Source organism: Harmonia axyridis, chromosome X, assembly GCF_914767665.1.
Source record: "Harmonia axyridis chromosome X, icHarAxyr1.1, whole genome shotgun sequence".
Lineage (NCBI taxonomy): Eukaryota > Metazoa > Arthropoda > Insecta > Coleoptera > Coccinellidae > Harmonia > Harmonia axyridis.
Genome location: NC_059508.1, coordinates 15101161 through 15114654, shown reverse-complemented (window position 1 = coordinate 15114654; position 13494 = coordinate 15101161). Strand labels below are relative to the sequence as shown.

The 13494-nt window shown below is 35.0% G+C and overlaps 1 protein-coding gene across 3 annotated transcripts in view; it reads left to right on the top strand.

The window, feature by feature from the left end:
• The window catches only part of LOC123685668 (myocyte-specific enhancer factor 2), an 82708-nt gene that overhangs the window by 11889 nt on the left and 57325 nt on the right, over window positions 1-13494 (top strand). For 2 of the 3 annotated variants that reach the window (XM_045625459.1, XM_045625460.1), the window contains exon 2: window positions 7843-7881. The gene's annotated coding sequence lies outside the window, so the exon portion shown is untranslated. Of the gene's footprint in view, window positions 1-7842; window positions 7882-10741; window positions 11124-13494 lie in introns of those variants that run through there. The other variant, XM_045625458.1, reaches the window with a different exon arrangement.

Below are 13494 nucleotides of genomic sequence, written 5' to 3'. Positions count from 1 at the left end.
CTTCCTTATTTCAAATGGCACACCCCGTATATTATTGCATCATTAGATAGATTTTTTGACGACAATTTCGGCAATATGCCATACGTTGGGTAAAAACTCAACGGTTCATGAGTTAATGGGATTCTTATGAAAAAAGTGGTGGCGATGAGGACTCACACTATTTTGAATATTTCGGCGGAAAAAGCTTTTTTCGAAAAAGAAATTTTCTTTTTGGATTCTGCAAATACGTAGTATTATGAGACTGTTTGCAGTTTGGACCAAAAATGTACAAGGTACTAGTACTACTAAATTTGACATTTCAAGAATTGTAATGAATTATTCGTAATTGAAAATTCTATTGGTTTATGGATTTCCCAACAATCCCAAAGAAAAATTAATTATAATTCATGAAATGTGAAATTTAGTTATCCCAACATCCGAATTTTACAAATTTGGTCAGTTCATATTTATCTATGATCAATTTGAGTAAAAATTTCCCGGAAGAAATGAAAAAAAATGAAACGGGTAGTTTAAGTTCCTCACGAGTTTGAAATTTTCTACTTCATTGTAAGAATTGTTGTTTTCCTTGAATGGACTTACTGTCTATAATAATTGTCCTAAGTACTCACCGACGGCTTGCTTTCATTATTTAATGTAAGTGGATTTTTTTTCATTATAAATTTCGAAAGAATTCATTATTTTCTCAGAGAATCGTTGTATCTTCATTATCACAACTAGCAATTGACTATCGAGACTTCATAAATCTAAAATGAAGAACATATTTCAATCTCATCAACACCATTGAATAAAATATATGATAATTTCAATTGCAGGTTACTTGTTAAATGTACATAAAATACCTTGGAAATAACCAACTGGATAAAAAGTGATTGATTCACGAAAATCTCGTATTTTTTAATTTCTCTTATATGTCATCGAAGTTTCTGGAACTGCTGGTCTGCCAAAGTCTTCTAAAAAATAATGTTTTCAAAGTTCAGCTTCCTTGAATTCATTCTGATTCAAAGAAAATTCTTTAGCTACTGAATTGGTGGGATCTTACTAATGTATTATCGATAAATAGGTATATAGATATTCGGTACCCCTTCCTTTCCGTCACCATAGTTACACCTTAGTTACTATGGTGAAGAGAAGAGAGGGATACCAATCATTAAAGCATCAATCGATAATAAATTAGAAAGATCTTACTACCGAATATTCAACTGAAATAATATATTAATAACATTGTATTCGCTTGTGACTTGAATTGACTGATTTATTTTGAGGTTCATGCTAGATAACTCTTAAAGTATTCATTTTAGGTATAGGTCACCCCTACTATTTTTGAACGTTGAATCGTCTGAAATAATAAATAATATAGGTTCTTATTTGAAAATCTTGAGTTTTGAGGAATTTGAGTTTTCCAAGTTCATGATCTTCTTATGAACACCCTGTACATTTTTGACCCAAACCGCAAACAGAGGACAAGAGGTTCAGAGGGAAAAATCCATATATGTATTTTGCTTTTGAAAAATCAGAGGATTGTATTAACCCTTCCAAGACAAAAAGTAGGTCAATACTATTCGGCATTAAGACACAAAAGATCTATGAAAATTTTAAATAAACGGTAGTTACGATCTAATTAATATAATATATAATAATGCTGCTGAATAAATTATTCATAAATAGTTCCTTGTGACTGATACCTTCACCTATTCTAATTAATATATTTCTTTACCGACGCCACTGGTGAAACGGCTTCTACCTCGTATAAAAGCGACTGCTATCTTCACTTGATCTCAATTTTCATAATCTGATTTTCCTCGACTACAAAATTGTCTAGCGGGAGTAAATAAACCGAAGGTACCTTTTTATTTCTTGTAATTTCAATCACTTCAAGTTTATGATCAGGAATAAAACATTTCCTAGATATATAAATATAGATTATAAAAATAAAATATCGATTCATACAATACTATGATTTCTACCATTCTGATAAATCAAAAATAGTGAATGAACGACTATATCGTCTCCTATCAATGCTGTATAGCCTAACGTAATACTTCTTTAATTCTCGTATCGAATGTCATTGAAAATGATTAGATTTAGTTTTATCTTAAACGTTCTCATTGCTCTTGAACTGCTGAACTTGCTAGTGTTGTTCCAAAACTCGATACCATTATTTCATTCCATTTCTTCGACAAAAGCAATCGCTGAATAATAATTTCACATTTTTAGTAGAATTAAGATTTTCTTATATTTGAAGGATTTGTCAAATTGAGTTTCTTAGAATTGGAATATGTATACCAAGTGACAGAAAAAAAAACACGCAACAATAATGAATTTATTCAAATGATTCTCACGAATATATTTGTTTAATTCAGGACAAAAATGACCAGAGTACCTAAATGGTTTTTGTGAATATCTTACGAAAGAGTAAGTAAACTAAACTAATAATTTTTTTAGCTTCTATTGGCGCAGATCGTAGAATAAGATATCATGCCTGGTGTATTACCAAGCTTCAAAAGATGCGTGTAAAAAGTGACGCTACATTTGTTGTTGTTTGAAAAATAGATGGAAACGAATTTCGTATATTATTACAAATCAATAAAAACTTCTAATTGTTTGTTCCGAAGATCATATAACTCAAACTTGTACAGAGAAGCTGCTAGTGATCCAATGCCTTGATTATCAAGGAATAATCTTTGGGAATATTCTTGCAAACCATGTGCTCACGTTTTTCGTAAATTTCATGATTATATCGGATTGAACTCAAAAAACTAATTGGTCTATAATAATTTATCTCATCTTATCAATGTAGTTTATAAATACCCATTTTCTCCTATTCAAGATTAAAACTAATAATATTATGTTATTATGGTGGGTGAAAATTGATTTTATTAATACTGACAATGGAAAACTTTTTCACTAAACGTACAAATGAATTCTACATTTAATGAACAAGAAAGAACGATGTTAACTTTCAAAATGATCGATATTATCGAGAAGTTTTCCATAATTACATCAACATTATCGATGTTGAATGTCAAGTAGCAAATGTTATATTCATTATAAATTGTAATTTCGAAAACATTTTGCTGTTGAATTACTAATGAGTGAATTTCCATGTCTCATTGAAGTATATTGTTACTAAGTCCTCTCAAAAGGTTTTGAATGGAAACTTGCTAGATTTTTCGTGTTTTGTTCAAGAAGAATATAAGGTTCATAATAGAAGGATGGTACTCAATACAATATTTTTCTGGAAAATCCCTTTGTCTACTGTTTTGGACTGAATTATTTTATAATCTCATCTGAATGTGGATCAGGTAACTAATGCAAAGCTCAGAAGATCTATAGCGAGCGCTATGTTCGATGTTGTTGCATATTAGACAAAAGTCTCGAGATCGAATCCATGAGTCACTATATATTTATGTATCTTGCAAGCTATGTTTTTGGATGACTGGAGCTGAGTGAAAGTAATAAAATTCGAATTCGTTAAATTTTCCATCAAGTGTAAAAGTACTTCAAACATAAATACGAATCTCTTGATATAAAAGCATATTAGCTTAAGTTTAGTTGATTTTTTAGACAGAAGATTGAAGAAATATGAAATGAAAAAAGTGTATACGGAATTAAAAAAAAATGTGATAACAAATTTGACAGGAAAACTTTGTAGACGTGGTTTTCGTAGTAAGGATAAGAAGAATATAATGATAAGTAGAATTACCACAAGAATTACTAGTATCGATTGTTTCCTCCAAATTTTTCCATCTTGATTAGGTTTATCTGAAGTGGAAAAAATGTCGATGTCGATTAAAAAATTGCCAACTGAATAATCATAATATCAATGTCGAAAGATAAAGAAATCACTCTTCTTGTTGTTTAAGAAGAATTGCTAGAATAACAGAATATTATTTTAGGTGTTCAACTTCAAAAGTTGTAGTGGACAAGCATTGTCACCAAACTGAAAGGTACCACAGTGGAGGTGGTATGGCAAGTAGTAACGTCCTGCTGAAGAAACGGATCGTTCACAAAAATATTCTTCAACTCAAGCACAATATATAATTCGTGCACAATGCTTATCAAACATTGACAGTTTCGGATATATTGCTTTCTCTACAGAACGATGTCAAACAATAAGCTAGGTATTTGTTAACATAACGCCATCGAAACATTAGTCGATTTGTGTCTGCATCATAAAGTTATTCTCGATCAAACATGTCAGCTTACGAGCCAAATTCTCGTCATTTGTGGGAGGTTTTAATTTTCTGATTTAATATGAAGAAATCTGCTGCTGAGGCTCATCGAATGCTTTCAAATGCCGCTATTAGTGAAAGAACGTGCCTTCAAGCCCTTCAACAACGGTGATTTTGACGTCGAAAACAGCATGGCTGTTGAAGAGAGAAGGTTTTCGAAGATGCAGAATTGGAGGCATTAGGCGATCAAGACTCGTGTCAAACGCAACAAGAATTGGCAGGATCATTGGGATTGGCGCAACAAGCCATTTCAAAACGCCTGAAGTCATGGGAATGATTTAGAAACAAGGAAATTGGGTGTCGTACGAGTTGAAGCCGAGAGATGTTGAACGGCGTTTGTTCGCTTGTGAACAGCTGCTTGCAAGGCAAAGACGGAAGGGATTTCTGCATCGCATTGTAACTATAGACAAAAAATAGGTTCATTACGTTAATCCAAAGCGGAGAAAATCATGGGGATATCCCGGCCTTGCTTCCAAGTTGACGACCAAACCGAATATTCACGGTTCCAAAGTCATGCTCAGTATTTGGTGGGACCAGCTCGGCGTAGTGTATTATGAGTTGTTAAAACCGATTAGAATAATCACAGGCGATCGTTATCGGACACAATTAATGCGTTTGAGCCGAACATTGAAAGACAAACGGCCGCAATACAAAAAGAGACATGATTAAGTGATTTAACAGCATGACAATGCTCGACCCCAAGTTGCGAAAGTGGTCAAGACATACTTGGAAACCTTGAATAGGAAGTCCTAACCCACCCGCCTTATTCTCCAGTTGTTGCTTCCTCGGATTATCACTTGTTTCGATTAATGACACACGGCCTGGCTGACCAGCACTTCCAGTCTGATGAAGAAGTAAAACTTGAATCGCCTCAGAAGATGACCAGTTTTTTCAACGCTGGATTTGTAATCTGTCCGAAAGATGGGAAAAAGTAGTGGCCAGCGATGGACAATACTTTGAGTCATAAATGTATAACCAGTTTTTTATAATAAAGCCTCGAATTTCGGAAAAAAAACGACGGAAGCAAAGTTGTACGCCTATATAATACTAAGGATTTCCTTAATCTACTATAGGAGTTGGGAAATTAATTCAGAGTTTATAGTGTACAGAACAGACCCATGAGGATTACGTAATCATGTTGTGGATACGTTGAGGTCGAGAGTGCTAGCTTCCAGTTCCAGGAAAGAAATGACGTAGTCTCTGCCTGAGGTTGCACTGGTGACACAGTAATAAAGCCTATATAAAACACAACTCGTCTCCTAACTAGGACAAAGACCACAACTTCTGAAAGGTACAGTAGAGACCTAGAGAAACGAAACATTGAATGAAATATTGAAATAAAAACATTTAAACTTAAATTTTTCAATTCAGCGAAGATCCTACTCTGGATGGTGGCTGCGTAAATGCTCCAAAAGAAGTAAACACGCGGTTTGTTTTATCCCCGAACGTCATCTGATCGATATCGCCAGAATTGTGTCAAATTTGGAAACCAGAGGCATGCGTCCGGAACAAATGAATTTTATTTCGCTGTTTTGTGACGTGAGTAAGTTGTGAATGAGTTCAAACAGGACACATAGCACGTGGATTGTCACGTGTCCTTCAAAGAGAACGCGGGGACGTCTATTATGTGCGTCATTGTATCCTGTAACCTATATAATATCGATTGTGTGGTCTTTCGCGAGCAGTGGCGTATTTGGAAAGGGTTAAATGATAAGAGGTTCACAGAAAGTAAGTTATAGTCAAATTTTTCGTCTACCATATATATACCATAATCTTGTTGGGCTAGATATCAGCAGATTCAGATTTGACTAGGAAATAACAGTCAGTATACTTTAGCAAAGCTCATACAAATGGGTTAAACTTTTACCAACAACATAAACATAAACGTTGAAAGATATTAAAATCAAAGAAAATAAACAAAACAGCAAACACAGGTGAAAACCAACAGTAACAATCAAAACCTCTCAGCACAGTGACTGATAATGCCATGTCAACAAACAACTTCGAACGCTTATTTGATGTATCATAAGAAAAACTAAGATTCGAAGACACGACATCTATCGAATATGTTGATATTTTCCTTTGATATTACATTTTTAGGTTTGTGTCTTCTGCGGAGATCAGTTTTATTTGATTTTGGCATCTTCATTATTCAATGTTTATGTTTTTGGTAGAAGTTAGACAGTTGGTAGTGAGAGGCCTATAACATCATCCTGAGTTTCAGTTTATTCTTATTGTCAGTTTCCAATCACTAAAAGGATCTGACAACATTTGACTCTTATCTTCTCTTGTTGTAGTTGTCTTGTTCCTTTCTCTTGAGAATGGTGAGTTGGAATCACCTTAACTAATCGGGCACTTAACTTTTGGTAGTCAATAAATGAGTTGATTCACAAGATTCCCCTTCTGATACAATGTTGGGTTCTAAAGGGTTTAGAGAAAATAGTTATGTTGTATGTCACCATCCTTTGATATAGCAAGAAGGTAGCTATAGAGATGGGTAGAACTATAGGATCCAGAGGTCAAAAGAAGCTAGGTCAGTAACTAGTCACAAGACTCATTTAAGTCAAGAGAACCAAGTCAACGAAGAAAACCTAAATGGTAATTAGAATATCTATACGCCTTAAGCTATGTCTTTCGTTGTTAGGTTCGTAAAAGGCATAAGATCATAATTTGGCATAGCAGCGAAAAAGTATTGAGAATCTCAATGCAGGTTGGTAGAGACCAAAATTTTTTCCAGGCAACAGAGGCTACCTAGAAGATTGAGCAACATGATACATCTGTTGTCAAAACTGTAGCTGATTATGTTAAAGATCATTGATTAGTTGAAGATGAATGTTAGGAGCTTCAAAAACTTTCGTGGTCGCTTTAAGATAAGCGTGATTGTATCAAAATGTAAGAATTTCCTTCTGATACACTTAGCCCATAGTTTCGTCAGTGATCAACGTTTCTCCAAGTTAGAACTTTGGATGCTTCGTGTGTAAGAATCGCGAACCGGAGATTTTCAAGGAAAATGGCTTTCCCTCACGCCACTGTTGTTAGAGCCGCTAACCCGTTGGCATGACACTCGCTGTTACCATGTCTTCTCTCCCATTCGTTTTCACCTCGGTTTTCACCTTCTCGAACTCCATTTGACCGTCGTATTTCATATTTCACACTGGATTTATCTTGAACTGATGGCGCATACTTTCACGTTTCGCATTTCGTGCAAATTTAGACAGCTTCGTCTTTCCAGTCGTACGTTAAAGCCTTTTGTTCCTTGCACGTGATGATGTTTTGTTTCTAACTGCTGATATTAGGTAATAAGGCAATCAGTAATTTGGAGTTGTTGGTATGAAGTCACGTTGAATAATTTTAATCTTTCTATAGGACCTTTTGTGACTTCTTCGAAATATTGAATTTTGTTACTATGGCCTCCAAGATATCCTGATCAGTCAGCCATCGAGCGCTTGGAGCATATTATGGTTAGGAGAATGTCAAATGAAGATTCTTTGCAAAATACTTTGACTCGCAACACGTGAGAAACATATGATTGAAAACTAGGGATATTGATTGATATATTGTACTTGGTATTAGTAAATGTTTTTCTGAGTAAAAATGTCCTTTGTTTCAGATGCAGAATTCATTTCTGAATGCTTCCTCATTGAGACACGTGAGTATGCGTCCATTTCTGTACTGTAAACCACAAATTATCGTTTCCGCCTGGTTTTTGACTAATTAAAAAAGAACTATGAAAACCTTTGAAATCGTTAAATCCTAATGCGTATTGAATTGTGGCAATTCAGTGATCGAATTAACACTTGGCAGTTCTTATTTTATCTCTATTTCCAGTCAATATGATTTTATCAGTGGCAATGTGGTTTTTTGCGATTAAATCAAATTTGTGATTTCCAAGTGAAGTATTGAAGATGCGAGACTGGTGTACACACCGAGTACTTGTGATTTAAATTAACTATCACTACTGAACAAATGAAAAAACTCAGTTTAATTGACTCGAAATTTGAGTTTCACGGATGGCGAATATTTTAGGAATATAGATCTCACAAAACCCTCATCTTTCATTATCGTATATCGAAAAAAACATTTTTGGATAAGCAGGATAAGATAAAATCAAGACGAAAGCGCAACATTCAGCTCGAAATCATTTCGAGTATTTTGGTTACAAGTTTTGAATTATTCATTTAAACTTGAAAATTTCGTATGAACAATTTTGATTGTCTTTTTACGAATCTTATCAAATTTGTATCTGATTAGGAGTAATCATTCCTTTTATGAAATGATTAGGTTTTTGTTATCTCGCTTCAAACGCGAACGTTGCAGAAATAGATAAGATGCATTCTTATCGTTGTTAATTCAATATACGAATTTCTCAAAAAATACTAACTATAATCGTACTGTCTTAAAACTACCTAGAATCAATGAAATACAAAAACAGTGCAAATTTTACATTTCATTCTTCTACGAGTTCAGAATTGAATGAACTGTTGAAATGAGCCTCCATCAGTTCTCTAATTCACTGAATTTTCATTGAAATTAATAGAATATTCACCTAAATATCGTTTAGTGATTTCTGCATTGAGAAATAATGGTTGGCAGAACTCTTTCTGTATGACAAATTTGACAGAAAATAGATAATAGATAGTACCAACTATAGGGTGTTTTTTTTTCGAGGTATATAACTTTAAGTTGGCATTACTGTTCAAGATTTAACAGCTGTCAAGTGATTTATTCTCAGTTTGGTTTGGCAATTCATTATGAATAGACTCACGCCTGAATAACGCTTACAAATAGTGCAATTTTATTTCGAAAATAATGGTTCTGTGCGGAATACGTATCGCGCACTACGTCCATTTTATTTTGTTTAGCGATGAAGCGCACTTCTGGTTAAATGGCTACGTCAACAAACAAAACTGCCGCATTTGGAGTGAAGCTAATCCTCAAGTGTATGTCAAAACACCGTTACATCCAGAAAAACTGACTGTTTGGTGCGCTTTATGAGCTGGTGGAATCATTGGTCCGTACTTCTTCAAAAACGATGATGGCCAGAACGTTACAGTCAATGGTGATCGGTATAGAGCCATGATTACTAACTTTTTCATTCCTGAATTGAACAACCATGATGTCCAGGAGCTGTGGTTCCATCAAGACGGCGCAACATGTCACACAGCTCGTGCCACAATCGATTTATTGAAAGACACGTTTGATGACCGCCTAATTTCACGTTTTGGACCTGTGAATTGGCCTCCAAGATCTTGTGATTTAACACAGCTAGACTACTTTCTGTGGGGCTATGTAAAGTCATTGGTCTAGGCGGATAAGCCACAAACCCTTGACCATTTGGAAGACAACATTCGCCGTGTTATTGCCGATATACGGCCACAAATGTTGAAAAAAGTCATCGAAAATTGGACGTCCAGATTGGACTACATCCGAGCCAGCCGTGGCTGTCATATGCCAGAAATCATATTTAAAATGTAATGCCACAAAATTATCTTGCGGATAAATAAAATTCATGTCAATCGAATAATCCATCGTTGTTTTATTGCAATTTAAAGTTCTATAGCTCTAAAAAAAACACCTTTACATAGCACTAGTAGTAACGATGAAATATAAACATGAAATCTGTGTGAAACTGAGATATTCCCACAAGATTCTGTTATACAAGGTAGTGCTTATGGTTTGATACATTAAACTAAATGAAATCCATTGGATTTCTTGTCTCTTTTTTTACCCAATCTCAACCATTTTCGAATACGCTGCACTCGCAATTCTTGTGAACAAGTCGATACATGATGAAGCTATTTCAGCGCTTCAGAATATAGAATTCCATTCAAATGCAATAAGAAAAATTCTTCGTTTTCTATCACACGGCAAACAAACGTTGGATGAACTTCAACAACAAAATTTGTAAAATCAATTCTCATTTATTCTTGTTCATATTATCATTTGAAGTTGAAATACAGATATTCGAATATTATTCAGAGGTTTTTTGATAATGTTTCCGAACTATAATGAATTATAACCTTTCATTTTTACAAATAATTACCTATAGGTATCATTTTACATGGAAAAAGGGGCTCGAAGAACTTTTGCTATTTATCACGTGGACAAAATCTGTTTTGGGCAACGATCAGAAATAAAAACATTCGTATTGATACGTTTTTTGTTTCAGTTGAAGATTTTGGTTTTGAAAACATCCAAATGCACTGGAGCTTCGATAAAGTGCGTTCGTAACGTTCGATTCTTCTGACCGAAGAGACGCTCTATTGGCATTGAGAGTATATTTTCTGGTTTAATAAAAGCCAACCTTTAGCGAATCTATGTATAGATAGATATTTTTGTTTGTTTATTTCTATAATTAACATTAAAAATTGTTCGGGCAAATGCTGTGTGTAACTTGGGCAGGTCAAAAATACCCAAAAACCTGTGCTACACCAGTACTGAAATAAAACTTGTATTTTGAGCGTGGATATTTTATTCTGGATTGAAAGCTCCCTGACTTGCAGTGGGTATCTGTTCTTTGCCGTGATTTGTTGCTTATCGTTTTCTCCTGTGTCGATCACCCTCCACCTTGAGGGGTTGTTTGTTTTGCGATTGTGAAAATCTCAATGGGATATCGATGTCGATATTTAATTTGTGAAAGTGGATGGCCAAGTTTTTCCGACTATCTTCGCTTGTTTATATCGATTTTCTGCAGAAAATACCCTGTGCAATTTTAGGATTGCGGTGCAGTGCTGTGAAAATCCACCGTTCAGTTTCTCCTCTTGTGTCGGTATCTCAGAGAAATCAGTGAGATCCAGTGATGTTAAGTGTCACCAAAATCCACTCGCGCCATCTGTCTATTGTGGTCAGAGTTGGCAAGAACTCAACTCGGATGTATCAACGGAAAATAGGGTAATGGAAAATTCACCCCATTGCCACAACCACTCTGTACACATTTTTATTCAAAATATTCTCATCTCATTATTACCCACGAATTGATTATCTTATAATTGAATCAGTTTTGTTGCATTTTGGACTATATTACACTCGAAGTAATACAACATAATAGGCCAATTGAAAAGTCCCCGGTCTACCATAGTAAAGCACATTTTTTTTTTGGCAAAATTCGATTTCATTATTCAACATAGTTGCCTTCGAGGGCGATACAGCGATTATAGAGATCTTCCAACATTTCGATACCATTTTTTATGTACGATTTGTCTTTCTTCTGCTTGTACGATTAAGAGCGTTTCGATAGAGACGCGTGCGATTACGTCAACCCTGTCAAGAGCAAGGGGGTAGGACAGGGGTGGATTTTCCCTCAACAATATAATCGCTATTATTCAAGTCTAATAATGGTTTCAGTTGGCTACGTAATCTGATCTTTGTAATGCAGACTCTGACCATTCAAAATGGACAATTATGAAAAACTAACAATATATGCATGCAGAATATTTCCTCGTCATCGGTATTATGGAAATAAGAATCTTGAACATAATGCTCTTTTCAATAGTAACATCCTTCTTACCAATATAATCCTTTTTTTTTGATATCATAAGAGTTATTTTTCTTTGTTGGAGAATCATAGGAATATTGATTTTCTCTCATAAATTGAAAGGTCAGTTCTTTCATTTTTATTTTTCCGATACAGATTAGGTATAATAGCAATTGACGTCAACTCGATTTTTCGACTTTTTTTTCGTAGAAGAAATGGAATAAAGTACTGTCTTGTGTGCGTTGGACTTGATCTTAACAGGCCAATTGAAAAATCCCCGGTCTACCATAGTAAAACACATTTTTTTGGCAATATTCTATTTTATTATTCAACATAGCTGCCTTCGAGGGCGATACAGCGATTATAGCATTCTTCCAACTTTTCTATACCATTTTAGTAGTACGATTCTTTCTTTCGCTTCAAAATAGGCCTCAGTTTCGGCGATTACTTTTTCATTGGTGCTAAATTTCTTTCTGAGAACAAGAAAAAATCGCTGGGGGCCAGATCTGGCGAATACAGTGGATGCAGAAGCAATTGGAAGCCCAATTCATGCAATTTTGCCATTGTTTTCATAGATTTGTGACACGGCGCATTGTATTGATGAAACAGCACCTTTTTTTCTTCAAATGGTGCCCTTATTCAACGATTCCATCCAATAACGCTATATAACAATCGCTATTGATGGTCTGGCCCTTTTGGAGGTAATCAATGAATATTATACCTTGCGCTTCCCAGAACACCGATGCTATAACTTTGCCAGCTGACTGTTGTGTTTTTCCTCACTTTGGATTTGGTTCATTGTGCAGACCACTCAGCTGACTGTCGATTGGACTCCGCAGTGAAATGATGTCACATATCGACGGAAAAATTCAGGTTTATTGCACTTAAACAGCTTCAAACACTGCTCAGAATCATTAACACGTTGTTGCCTTTGATCGATTGTGATCTCGCGCGGCACCCTTTTTGCACACAGCTTTCTCATGTACGAATATTCGTGAATGATATGATGTACACGTTCAGATGATATCTTCGCAATGTCTTCTATCTCGATCAACTTCACTTTACGGTAATTCGAAATTATTTTGTGTACTTTTTTGATATTTTCGTCGTTGACAGCCTCTATTAGGCATCCACTGCGTTCGTCGTCTTCGGTGCTCATTTCACCACGTTTAAACTTAGCATACCAATCGATGATGGTTGATTTTCCTGGTGCAGACCCCGGAAACTCTTCATCAAGCCAAGATTTTACTTCAACTGTATTTTTCCCTTCAAAAAGCATTATTTTATCAGCACACAAAGTTCCTTTCTCTCATCTTTTTTCAAATAATATAAGTAGCAACACTCACAACGCAATATCTCACAAACAAATGGTCGGACTGCTGTCAAATTTTGATACTTATTGTTTGAAGGTTGATACTAACTAAAAATCAGTTGGCACAACTGTCCTTTATTCTCACGTTGAATTTGAGCCTGATATGTCATTCACTTCGTCTACAGTGCCACATTTTGTCAATCTGTCTTGATATCGCTCTCTTTATAGAATTTCTTGTTTCAAAACTCTGGAAATGTTTCGTTGAAAATAAAGATCGTAGAAATAAATCCACCACTCCCTCTGATTTTCAACAAATCATATCAACCACCGTATTGTCCGGATACGACTCCAGCCAATTTTTTCCGTTTCCAAAATTCAAATGAGCATTTTGAGGCAATCGTGTTCAATCTAAAAACACATTGAAGATAAATTGCAGCTAGTACTGACGTCGATTCCTGAGAATGCGTTCAAAAATT